The sequence below is a fragment of the Salvia miltiorrhiza genome, chromosome 5 (assembly GCF_028751815.1).
Source record: "Salvia miltiorrhiza cultivar Shanhuang (shh) chromosome 5, IMPLAD_Smil_shh, whole genome shotgun sequence".
NCBI lineage: Eukaryota > Viridiplantae > Streptophyta > Magnoliopsida > Lamiales > Lamiaceae > Salvia > Salvia miltiorrhiza.
The window spans coordinates 38,053,370-38,064,683 of record NC_080391.1 but is presented as its reverse complement, the minus strand read 5'-3'; positions in this window follow the sequence as shown (position 1 = coordinate 38,064,683).

Sequence of the window (11,314 nt, the reverse complement as noted above, 5' to 3'; positions counted from 1 at the left end):
CTGGGGGTGTCAGTTTCTGACTGATTCTTCTTGACTCCTGATGTTCCTTCCCGGATCTTTGACTGAAATCTGCTTTCCAGCCTTTTCAATAGAACGATCTGGTTGGGGGCCTCCTTAGCTCGTCTGTAGCTTCGTGGAGGTGGAACATTTGATCTAGTCATCAGTCTGTGCTTGCGAACTTCATCCATATCATGATCTCTTGATTCTTCTGAGGTTGTGATTTCAGAAGGATCGTCCTTTGAGATGATCATGATATCCTTTCCTTTGGCAGCTGCAACCTTTCCTCCGATGCTGTTGACCAAGCCTTTCGATGGAAAATTGCTCATCATGGGAGACTGCATCATGCAGTTCTTGACTATTTCCTCCAGTTTGTGATTGAGCCTCTTGATTTCGTGAGATGCTCTTTCACATTCTGAGTTGGAGATTCTGAGCTCTTCTTCCAGTCTGCTATTTTCCATGATTAGCTGATCAAGACAAGTTTCATCCGGAAAGTAGATGATTGTCTGATTCTTAGCTCGTTCATCATTGATCTCCTTGTCCATTTTCTGATTCTGCTTGAGGAAATCTTCGAACATTTTCCTCAGCTGACAGTGATCAGTCAAGAGCTGATCAAACTCGTCAGTTTCGTCGGATGAGCTATCTCCAGATTCTGAGTGGTCTCCTGAAAGCATCAGGAAGTTATCAGTATAAGGAGTTTCTGAGTGAGAGTTTACCTCTGGGCCATTCATTCCATTGTCGTAGCTGTTGTCAGCCACGCTTTCTGATTTATTGGCCATCAGGGCTCGGCTCTCATCATCTGAGCTGGAACTGTCGAAGTCGGATGATTCTGATGTCTCTTTGGAAGAGTCAGCATCGTCAGCAACCATCACTTTCTTCTTTGAAAAGCTACGATCTTTCTTAGCTTTCAGTTCTCTGCGCTCAGCTGGAGTCAGATCAGGGCATTCATGTCGAAAGTGCCCTTTCTTTCTACATCCAAAGCATTCCAAGTCTTTGATGTCGTAAGCGGCTGACTTCCTTTCTCCGCTTCGATCTGTGGAATGTCTGGAGTTCCCTTCTCTTTCTTTTCCTTTGTAGTGCTGCTTGTGGAACCTTCTGTACTTCCGGAACTTGGACTCCATCTTGTTGAATCTTTCAGTCAACAAAGCATATTGACTGAAGAAGTCCTCTGGGTTGAGTTCCGTTGGCTCCTTGATTTGCTTCTTGCCTTCTCTGGTTGAGGCCTTCAGTGCAACTCCTCTTGAGGTTGATGGACCATCTTCGTCTGATCCTCCAACCTTCTTGTTACCAAGATTTCTCAGAAGGTCGAACTCATTTGCCATGAGATCAGAGAAAAGCTTATTTGTCGGGAGCTGACTGAATCCTGGCTTATGTTGATGAGCGACTGAGTAGATCTGTCATTCTCCACGTGGCAGTGCTCGAAGAATCTTCAGGTTGATTTCTCGTTGAGTGTATTTGTCTTTGGAAATGGATTGAACTTCATTCAAGATGAGATTGAATCTTTGTTCCATTTCCTCAACAGATTCATTCTTGAGCATGAGGAAGGAGTCGAACTTCTGGCAAGCTATGGATAGCTTATTCTCCTTGATTTCCTCAGAACCTACGCACATTCTTTCCAGAATGTCCCACATCTCCTTTGTTGTTCCGCACTTGATGATCTTCATGACATGCTTGTCGGGAACGGTGCCGGAGATGATGCTTTTGGCGAGGTTGTCAAGCTCATCTTGCTTCCTTTCTTCTGTGGTGAAGTCTGCCTTTGACTTGGGCTGGACCTCATCGTAAGGATCCTGTTGGAGATCAGCAGGAACCCTTTTGATAGTTTCGGTGATGGTGATCGGTCCGCTGGTGATGACTTCCCACATTCTGCAGTGTTGGGCGGTGAGGAAGCTTTCAAGCCGAAACTTCCATATGTCGTATTTTTCAATACTAAACATAGGTAGAGAAGATAATCTGCTGTGGTTAGTCTCCATCAAAAAAGAGCGAACAGATAACAGCAGATAGAGCAATTAACAAGCACAAAAAGAAAGAGTAAAACTTTTTCGAGACCTTTAAGACAAAGGATCTAGTTCAAATATAATCTAGTCAGATACAGATAGTTCTTGCGAACAACCTGCTCTGATACCAATTGTTAGGTCCGGGGGGGTCTCGAATAGGTGTATGGGGGGGGGGGGAATACACCTATAGGCTATTTTTATGACAATCTACTAACCTCAATCAGAGGGATCTCAGTTAGAGATTAAAACGAAACTTTACGCGCAAACTAAGACTCCTGTTTTACTGAAATCAGTTTTGACCAACAGGGTTGACGACTGATACTGAAAGCTCTTCAGCAAAGAGTTATCAGTTAAGTTACTGGAACTTAACTGATCCAAGTAAGGGCTTCAGTCGTGTTTGCTAAGATAGAGATGATATCACTCTTCCTTACTATCAGAGGATAGTTCAGTCAGATTGATATCATACGCAGCGGAAATTAAACTTAGTTTCGCAATAGCCTTGGTGGAGCAAGTTGTTGGATTAAGGTTTCTCTTTGCTGTTAGTCAGTGTTCAGTTTTATCAATTGAAATAGCACAAGTATGAATGTAAAACTGAAAGCTGTAAATAACACAGAGACTTTTACGTGGTTCGGAAAAACCCTTTCCTACATCCACGGCTGGTTGATCAGACCAACAATCCACTCCGCAAGTGCTTGCCTGGTGCACTGCAAACCGTACCCGTGTGCTTGCCTGGTGCACACAACCGTAAACTGAAGATAACCCCTCTTCAGCACCCACACACCTCGCGTAGGATTTCCCTGCTAAGCACACCTCGTGCTCAGACTTTTCACTCAGAGTTCAGAGTACCTTCCTGAACTCCGAATCACTTAAACACTCTTATGGGGGAGAGGTTTAAACGAGTGCCAACTATACTTACAAAGAACAAGTTCTTTGAAGCAAGTTTGACCTTTGGCTTCTGGGTAAACAGATATATGCCTAGGGTCTAAGAGAATGTATGTAATCAGCAGTGACTAATTTTGGCTTTGGAATTCTCTTCTTCGATTCAAGCTTTGGACAGTTAAGCTTTAGGCTGAGTAGCTATTTCGGCAGAGCTTCAGCTTATGTTGTTGAATCGGTGAAGATTGAAGTGATCCTCGAGCGCTATTTGTAGGAGAACTCTTGAATAGATCCGTTGGCGTAAATCGTCCTCAAGATTTCTTCCGTTGGAGAGCAATTCGAATTTGGGCTGAGGCTTCAATCTTCGATGTTCCTTGTCTGTGTGGAAACGGCTCTCTTTGATGGACAGGAGATGTGACATCTCTGAAAAGTAACCACCAGATAGGAATGACCTCTGCAGAGATAAGATATTGAGATCTCTGCATTTAATGCGGCTGTACTTGTGCGTACGTGGATTCCTCTGAACGTTGGAAGATCAGTCCTAGGAGGAATGTTCAACTGATACTTGACTTTAGTATCAGTCCATTGCGCGCATTAAATAATCAGTCTTCAACTGATTCTTCAACTGATACTTCAGTTGGTATCTGCAGTCTTCAGTCTTCAGTCTTCGTTCTTCAGTCTTCAGTCTTCAGTCTTCAGTCTTCGACACCACAACTAAACTAGAAACGAACTCTAACACTTGAGTTCAAAACTGTTCTAGTCTATTACATATAAGTCCTATGAATTTTGGTATCATCAAAACAAGGGTTAGGATATTCCACAGGGTTCCCAACACTTGTTCTTTGCAGTAATGTTGGCACTCGTTCAAACCTCCTTTCCAAAAGAAAAATTTGAGTGTTTTGAGTGATTCGGAGTTCAGAAAGGTTTTCTGACTCTGAGAGTCTTAGCACGGGTTGTGCTAAGCAAGAGAAATCCGACGCGAGTGAAGCGTGGGTACTGAAGAAGGATTTTCTTCAGTGGTACGGTTGTGTGCACCCGGCAAGCACACGGTTTGGTTTGCAGTGCACCTGTTAAGCACTTGCGGAGTGGATTGTTGGTCTGATCAACCGACCGTGGATGTTGGAAAGGGTTTTTCCGAACCACGTAAAAGTCTTTGTGTTGTTTACAGCTTTCAGTTTTACATTCCTACTTGTGTTGTTTCAATTGATAAACTGAATACTGAATAACTGCAAAGAGAAACCTAAGACCAACAACGTGCTCAACCGAGGCTATTGCGAAACTAAGTTTAATTTTCGTTGTGTATGATATCAGTCTGACTGATCTATCTTTTGATAGTCAGGAAGAGTGTTATCATCTCTACTTTGGCAAACTCGACTGAAGCCCATAAGTGCATCAGTTAAGTTCCAGCAACTTAACTGATAACTTTTTACTGAAGAGCTTTCAGTATCAGTCGTCAACCCTGTTTGGTCAAAACTGTTTTAAGTTAACAGGCGTCTGTGTTTGCATGAAAAGTTTCGTTTAGATCTCTATCTGGAGATCCCTCTGATTTAGAGGAATTTGTAAAAATAGCCCATATGTGTATTCTCCCCCCCCCCCTCATACACCTATTCGAGACCCTCAGGACCTAACAACGATTTACCTTCGATTTACCCTAAGATCTGCATCATCAGGAAGGATGGCAAAGAGGCAATGGTGGATTGATAGATGGTGAGAGACGAGTGCAGATTCGAGAGGGGGAGAGGAGAAGCTTCGAGAGATTAAGAGTTGGAGTTAGGGTTAAAGAGAGAAAAAAAAAAAAGAGGTAGGAATTAGGGTTCAGAGATGCGGCGGAATTGAAGAGAGAGCAAAAATGGAATAAATTTTGGAAATGCTTTGAGGTCCGAAAAATTGACTTTTAAGGGCTGGTTTTTTAAGTGTAATTAGCGAATATTTTAATCCTTAAATGACCCCTGATTCTTTCTAAAATGGAAAATGTGTCATGTAGGTTGGTTGGGACAACTCAAAAATGAATACGTGTCATGAATAATGGGACGGATGGAGTATTATACTTGACTCATTCATATTTTGTGATTATTTTTTAGTTAAATAGTGCATTGACTTGACACATTTTGTTGACTCATATGAATTAACTTTGATTTTTATTTTTTTTAATTTAAATGACACTAATTTAAATAACACAATTTCTTAAATTAAAATTACATTAATTTAAATTTGTAAAATCTCGTTCTTTTCCTACTAAGTTTAGAATTTATTTTGAACTTAGATTATTAGATGATTCACGCCGATAAAGAAAATAATTTATTTTAATTCTAACAAAATGATTTACAAAACTTTTGTAAATTTGAGTTATTTAAATTCATATGCATTGCATATTTGCATATAATTTTTTTTAAATTGAATTTATTTTAATTCTAACAAAAATGATTTACAAAACTTTTGTAAATTTGAGTTATTTAAATTCATATGCATTTCATATTTGCATATAATTTTTTTTGTAAATTGAGCATTGAAACATTTACACAAGTTATTTATTTAGTTGAACTCTAATGAATTATTACAATTTCGATAATTCAATTATGAGAGATTTTATTGGTCTAAATTTCTGAACTCTCCTTCAACTCACTCTCACTCAACCACCATCATTTTACCATGCTCTTCCCCTTCCCCCCTTACGTCTACCTCTACAAGCCGTCCCCAAACTCAGCTTTGAGCCATGCCTAGCAGAGGGGCAGTCAAATCCACCCCATCACTCCTCTCATATATATATATATATATATATATATATATATATATATATATGAAACACCAATTTTGAGCAGTTATTTTTTGCGCCAAATTTGACAGTTACATTTAAAAAAACGTGTGACATGATCAATTATCTGAATCAATTATTTCACATACTTTTTGTTTATCTCAATTTCTCTAAGAAAATAAATAACTCAGTCCGAAGGGCACGTATTTCACACACTATTTCTTTCTCTCAAATTCTCTAAATTTTTTTTGTTCTGATAGTTTATTAGAAGAGCACCAACTAAGAGAATACTGTGATATTTCTTTAATACCTTTGGCATAACTTAAATTTAATAATGAAAACAGAGTGGAATGAAGTGATCATAGATCTTCACCCAAAAAGAGACGGCGAGAAGCAAGAGATTAATAAGAAAATTCGCAAAAAACAATAGGATTAGAAAAATAAGAGAAAACGATGCATAAAAGAGGGAATAAATATCAATGTTTTGAGACAAAAAATAATCGAAAGAATAAAAATTGATATTCATTTACTCACTGTTGCTAAAGAATCCCAAAAAGCATCAAACATTTTTAATGAGATCCATAGACCAGCTCTTATATAGCGAGCATTAGCTCTCAATGCAACTTCGATGCAACTTCAAATTAGGCAATCAAAGATGAAATCGAATAATTACAAGTACAAAGATGAAACAAACGATAAGTGAAGAAGAAGCAGTAGTGTCGAAGACGAGAAGTAGTTGCGCTTATGAGAATGAAATTTAGGGCTTCTATTATTTTTTCATTTATATTATTTTGCCTTATTTTTATTTTATAATTTACCAATTTGTATGCTTCTCTCTCTGTTTATTTTTGAAACATGTACTTAACTACTAATCTCTTTTTGTGTATTAAACTCAACCCATCCGTAAATTACTAGGATTATTTCTTTGGGGTTTGGGCCATTTAGTTTGGGCTATTTATTTAATTTTATTTAATATACATCCAAAATTATTATATGTTGTATGGCTTATTAATTTGTTCTGTTAAATTTATTTATTTCATATATTATAGCTCGAAAATTAGAAATGAAACTACTAATTTAATTTATAGATAGGACGGACTCAGAGAGTGTACACTACAAATACAAAAATTTGATCGTAAATTTTTAATGTACACAAATAAATCTTTAAAAAAATATGGCATGCTAAAAATATTATATATATATATATATATATATATATATATAGGGTGTGGTTCTAGAGAGAACTATATTATTTGTGAGAACGTGAGAACCATCAAATCTAATGCATTCACTGTAAAAATTAATGCATTCGCTGTTAAAATTAATGCACTAAAAAAATAAAAATAAAATTGCTCCCTTCAGGATTCAAACGCAGATTCTGCGTTCATCCAACAATATGATGCATCCACCGTAGATCTTAATGATCAAATGGTTGAAAATGGTTCTCCGTTTTTTATTTATTTAGTGATTCTTTCTTGAACCTCTCCCTATATATATATATATATATATATATATATATATATATATATATATATACACTTTTTAGCACAATTTTTTTTTTTAATTCTTAAGCAACTAAATTAATTTGTTCTTTCTTTTTATGAAAACCAATTCATTCTCTCAAGTAGGGTTGTCTAATTGGTTATCGGGTTTTGGATAATCCGTTAACCGAACCGAAATTCTCGGATTTGGGTATCCAATAACCGAATTTTTTGGTTATCGGTTCGGTTTCGGGTATCATTTTTAGAAAAATTTCGGGTATCGGTTAACCCAATAACCGAAATGGGTTAACCAAAATAACCGAAAATTATTTAATAAATTATTTAATATTATATATATTTTAATTATTAATTCATTAATTAATTTATTTATTTTTAAATCGATTTTTAGCTAAAATAAAATTATGATATATTTAAGGTAAAAAAATGAGCTTTAGTCTAATGGATAAGTTGCTTTGTGTATTCCTTAGAGACTAAGGTTCAAATCCTCTATCTAGCAAATTATTTTAATTTTAATTTTTTAAATGGGTATATTTTAATTTTAATTTTTTAAATGGGTATTTCGGATACCCAAATAACCGAATCGGGTAACCGAAGCGGTTATTGGGTAACTGAACACCTAAAACGGTTCGGGAACGGTTAGTGAAATATGGCAATTTCGGGTTCGGGTAACCGAAAATTCGGGTACGGATAACCGAACCCGAACCCGAACCGATCGACAGCCCTACTCTCAAGTTATATAAAAACTTTCTTATACATCTATATATTGAAATTAAGTTTGTTGCCTTCATTAATTAATAATATTATGTTGATAATTTCAAAAAATAGTTGACGTAATTGCAAAAAGAAGTTACATATTCATTTAAAGAAATAAAAAAAAATGCTATATTTAGTATTATTTGCTCAAAATGAGAGTGACTTAAATAATTTATTTTATAATCTATAAATTTAATTATTATTATACAATGCTCATTGAGTTGATAATATAGTTATTATACATTATTTTAAATCAAATACTTATATTTAAATTAACACTCCATCCGACTACAATATCGTTTCCACTTTGTGGATGATACAAGTTATAAAAAGTGGAGAATATAGTTCATAATAGTGGGTATTGTTGGGTATTGTTGTTAATGGAGTTTAAGTCCTACTATTGTTGTGAGTGGAGTTTATGAACCCTAGTGCTATAAATGAAAATCTATATATATGTAAAAGCAAAATAAATCCTATCCTATGTGGCATCATATCATCACTGCATTCTAATTTTCCTCAATTCTCATTCATTCTTATTTTATTCTAAATTTTTAATCAATTTCTATATCTAAAGATCATTAAATATCTAAAAATCATTAAATAATATGAGAACCATTAAATAATATGGAAAGAATTAATTGCTTAACACATCTCTTCCAACGTCAATTTATTTGCTTCATAGTATCTGCACAAATCTCTATCTCACCGGATATAATTTATGTTTTATCAATTTGTTATTTTATCACGAATTTAAATACTATTATATATATATATATATATATATATATATAAACAAAAAATAAATCATATCTACGTGACATCATATAATCACTCCATTATAATTTTCCTCAATTCTCATTCATTCTTATCTTTTTTCTAAATTTTTAATCAATTTCTATATCTAAAGATCATTAAATATCTAAAAATTATTAAATAATATGAGAACCATTAAATAATATGGAAAGAATTAATTTGCTTAACACATCTCTTCCAACGTCAATTTGTTTGCTTCATAGTATCTGCACAAATCTCTATCTCACCGAATATAATTTATGTTTTATCAATTTGTTATTTTATCATGAATTTAAATATATTTTATGATAAGAAATACTCATTCAAGGAATATTCCACAAGCAATTAATCACAACAAATAGTTCAAATTCATTAAATCATTAATAATAAAAATTTTGAAATTATAAATGAAATTAACGTTCGTTTATCAATTTATAAAATGATGTTTTATAATAACAACTAAAATTTCGTCCGGATCATATTAATTTTTAATACATATAACTACAAACGGATATAAGTTTAATTTGACTCAAATATAAATAAATTCTATTAGAAAAATAAACCTTTGACAAATCAACTATTCTTATATTCATCTATAGAAAGGTGTAAGATTAATTTTATTTCTTTCACCTTCTTCATGATCCTTCTTTATTTTTTTATTTAGATTATATGTCCGTGGAACAATCCTCAGATACAAAAGATATGAATATAGTATAACTGTTATTTTCGACTTGCTTTTTTTCTTTTGATAGGGCTAAACAACCTTTTGGAGATTTGTGGTTGTTTTAGGAGGTAACTTTTGACAGATACTCCCAGTGCCACCTAAGGAAAGTCAGCATGACATGGTGAATGCCTCCGTAAGTTAATCTCAACTTTGGAATATGTGTCAAGTTCTCAAGTTAACTAAGAACATGAAATTACATGTATTTTATTCTATCTTAATACATAATTTAATAAATTATATTAGCATGCATAATTTATTCATATTATAAACTAATCTCAATCAACTGAATATTATTTTAGTATTAAGTAGTGATCAAATCTTTTTTTTTTTACCTATGAATTTTGAAGTTAAAAATGTGCAATATTCAAGAAAATAGCAAGATGAATTCGACAGAGATTTAAATATTTGTAGAATTAATAATATATATTTTGATTTTGAAAACACATATCACATACTCCCTCCGTCCCAAACGAAATGTCATGTTTTCCTTTTTGGGTTGTCCCAAACGAAATGTCTTGTTTCCTTTTTTGGCAATACACTCTCTCTCTATACTTAATATTTAAATAATTTCCACCAACCCACTTTATCTACTTTATACACATTTCTTAATCTCCGTGCCGAAAAGAAATAAGCCATTTCGTTTGGGACGGAGGGAGTATAATTATTTTTTTAATAAAAAATCAGGCAAATGCTTATGGTTCTAATGCAAAAGAAATCAAAAAAATTATAGAATAAATACTGAAAGTAGATGACGTTATTTTCGGTGAAAGTCTTGGTGATGATTGTTTTTTCTCGAATATTCCGGTGTTCTGAGATCTGGTCTTCGCTTAGTCACTGCTAATTTGAAGTTTGCTGTGGGCGTTGTACGTAGAGAGATCTATCGTGTAAGTTTCGCATTTCTCTAAAACTCACTCTCTCTCTACATTCAAAATGCTTGCTGACATTTTTGCACACGGAGATATTTTGTGTGTGCATACGAAATGCAACAAATCTTATTACAACTATAGTAGAGAATACATACCCTGACGTAATTATTAAGTCATGTCTCTAATGTCTACCATAGAAAGATGGGTTTATCTAATTTCATACAACATTTGCAAAAAAGATGGACAAGTTGACCTTGATGAAGAAGTACTCTGGGTTGAATATCCTAATACGATCAAGTGTTCATGATTGCTTATTCATGGAATTGAATTGAAAGAGAGATGCATAATCATGCTTCTTAGAAATATTTATTCATCTAATGAGCTTTGCAATGACACTAGGTTCATTGTAACTCAGCTTAGGGAATATGTAATTGAAGGCAAACTCATTTTAAGAAAAAATACGGGCAAGAAATTTCCTATTGTCCAGAATAATTATGAGTCAACCGAAATTTACTAAATGTCGTATTCAGTTCCAAAGAAGGCAATTCTAATAGGTCTAAAGATTTTAGTATGTGATGAAAATGGTCATACACTGTCACGACCGCATTGTGCTAAGGATAGCAAATCCAGGAAATCATGACTAGGGGAGGGGATTTAGGAGCGGGATTAGAAAAGGGGCATGTTTAGCTTCTTGATGACTCGGCTTTGTATAAGGGAAACAATTGAACTTAACTAGATATCAAAGAAGGCCACAAGGGGACCGTACATTATATTATCCAAAAGGGGTACTCAACGAGTTTGAGTACATTGTTAATAATACATAATGGTTTGACAAGATAATATAATATCTTAGTATAATCAGTGTTTGCAGCGGAAAGACAACAATTTGAGTATATGTATGAAGACATATACTCTACTCTGAGGTTCTCATCATAGATTGACAAAAGCTCCGCTTGCGCACTACATCCCCGATCACAGCTCAACCTGCACATTTATAAATACATACAGGGCTAAGTACGGGAGTACTTAGTGGACACTTGCCGAAATTTACATACATG